The sequence below is a fragment of the Schistocerca piceifrons genome, unplaced genomic scaffold (genome assembly GCF_021461385.2).
Source record: "Schistocerca piceifrons isolate TAMUIC-IGC-003096 unplaced genomic scaffold, iqSchPice1.1 HiC_scaffold_593, whole genome shotgun sequence".
Classification (NCBI taxonomy): domain Eukaryota; kingdom Metazoa; phylum Arthropoda; class Insecta; order Orthoptera; family Acrididae; genus Schistocerca; species Schistocerca piceifrons.
Window position 1 is genome coordinate 5,001 of NW_025728836.1, and position 2,500 is coordinate 7,500.

Consider the following 2,500-nt stretch of genomic DNA (forward strand, 5'->3'; position numbering starts at 1 on the left):
CCACACTATCACAACCAGACCAGGAGGTCCGTGCGGAAAATACAATATCCCAGCCTTTCGACATCCACCATTGCGCAGACCAGGCACCAACACCCACACATGTCCTATACAACGGTGCACCCAACATCACAATAGTACCTCCTGTCACAGCGCACAAACAATGACATGAGTCAAAGACACAGGTCTCACACAAGCATAGAATTGGAGCGCCGCCTCTAATAAGCCAAAGGTGCATCCTGACGTGACAAATCTGATCATGTCACAAGCATTCACTTACTATAATCACTATCAACGAACCTGCCGCCCCCGCCCCCCCCCCCCCCTACACCTTTCCGTACAACAACGTGTAACCTAACCTAACCTAACCTAACCTATGTTGTACCTTAACCTAACCTATGTTGTACCTTAACCTAACCTATGTTGTACCTTAACCTAACCTATGTTGTACCTTAACCTAACCTATGTTGTACCTTAACCTAACCTATGTTGTACCTTAACCTAACCTATGTTGTACCTTAACCTAACCTATGTTGTACCTTAACCTAACCCATGTTGTACCTTAACCTAACCCATGTTGTACCTTAACCTAACCCATGTTGTACCTTAACCTAACCCATGTTGTACCTTAACCTAACCCATGTTGTACCTTAACCTAACCCATGTTGTGCCTCAACCTAACCCATGTTGTGCCTCAACCTAACCCATGTTGTGCCTCAACCTAACCCATGTTGTGCCTCAACCTAACCCATGTTGTGCCTCAACCTAACCCATGTTGTGCCTCAACCTAACCCATGTTGTGCCTTAACCTAACCCATGTTGTGCCTTAACCTAACCCATGTTGTGCCTTAACCTAACCCATGTTGTGCCTTAACCTAACCCATGTTGTGCCTTAACCTAACCCATGTTGTGCCTTAACCTAACCCATGTTGTGCCTTAACCTAACCCATGTTGTGCCTTAACCTAACCCATGTTGTCGCCTTAACGTAACCCACGTTGTCGCCTAAACCTGCTCTGTAATTGTTATACGACTCGTTCAATTACTGTAGTGTTGCCCACCCGCAACCCTCGCAATATAGTTCGCTACTCGCACTGCCCGCACCCCTGTGTATCGCTTCATGTTAAACACCTTGCAAGTCTTGCTCACTTTCCACATGCTCCTGCTGTACACTGTAATGTGGATGGCAGCAGGACGTACATGCCGCCCCTCCCCACGTCCCCACCTTGCCCCCTGCCTTCGCAAGCTGGTTGGTGAGAAGTTTGCATGTTCAATGCCCTTCGCATGCGACGTACTCAGGCTACGTTGTGGTGCGGCCTGTGTCAACTGTCCGCTGATGTCGTACGCGTGAACCACAATCTGTACTGCACATTCGTCCTTATGTACTGAATGATACATCGTGGCACATGTGTGACCGCACAACGACTGCGCCCAAAAACGGCGGACCATACAGTGCAAATATTGTGCACGCAGCTACGTGTCGTCTCCCTATGAGAGCTGGATTGCAGTGTGGTACGCCATAGAGGACGTGTGGGAGGAACGGACGCCGTGGATGGCGATCAGCATGAGCTGTCTGTTGATGTATTCGGACCTAGTCGTCTCTCCTCACACACCGTGATGGCATGGTGCACCGCGTTCCATATCTGCGACATGCTACAGAGGCCGGTTGACAGTCGTTCGAGCAATGGACATCGCATACGTACGGGGGCCACCTTCCACGTATTGTCTAGGCGTGCACATTTTGTTGCGTGTATGTGGGCAGACGTAGTGTGGCGTGACACCTGACACAGGCATGCAATAATCGTTGAAGTTGCAAATGGCGATGGACGCCTGCGTTTTCTGGTGAAGTTACGCAAATGAACAAATGGTAACCTGTTGTGGTGCGGTTGTTCTCGCTAGGGGTGAATCGGTGATGGCGACGATAGGTTGAGGTACTAACCGGTTGTTCCAGCGATACCCACCATGCCGACGAAACTGAACGGCATCTGGGTGTGAAGCGATACGCGGCGGTGGCTGGGTGGGACCGTCCCCGGCCGGTGAGGGGGCGCCTCCCGGCGTGCTGGCCGCGCGGTGCGTGGGCGCACGCGCTACAGCCGGCTGGTGGGGGCGGCCAGTGGCAGGCGCGCCGGCCGACGGACGCGGCAGGCGTCGCAGCTGCGCGCCGGCGCACTCCTGCGCGCGGCGCCGTGCGGCCAAAGTAGGTCCTCGCGGGCCCGGTGCGAAGCGCGGTGGACATCTTCAGTGTGCTGGTCCGATTGAGGACTGTGTGCGTTGAGGATGCGCCGCCGCCCGGCGCTCGGCGCCGCGACGCCGTCTGCTGCTCGGTCGCCCCAGCGGTTCTCGCTGGTGGTTTGTATCGCAGCTGTGCGGATGTGTTGGCGCGTGCGCTGTGCTGGGAGAGTTCGCTTCGGCACCCAAGTGGGGCTTTTGTCCTTCTGTGGCGCTGGCGTTGGAGCTGCCGGTCACCGTAGGTGGCGCGTGTTGTCTCCCGCCGGCAATGCCACG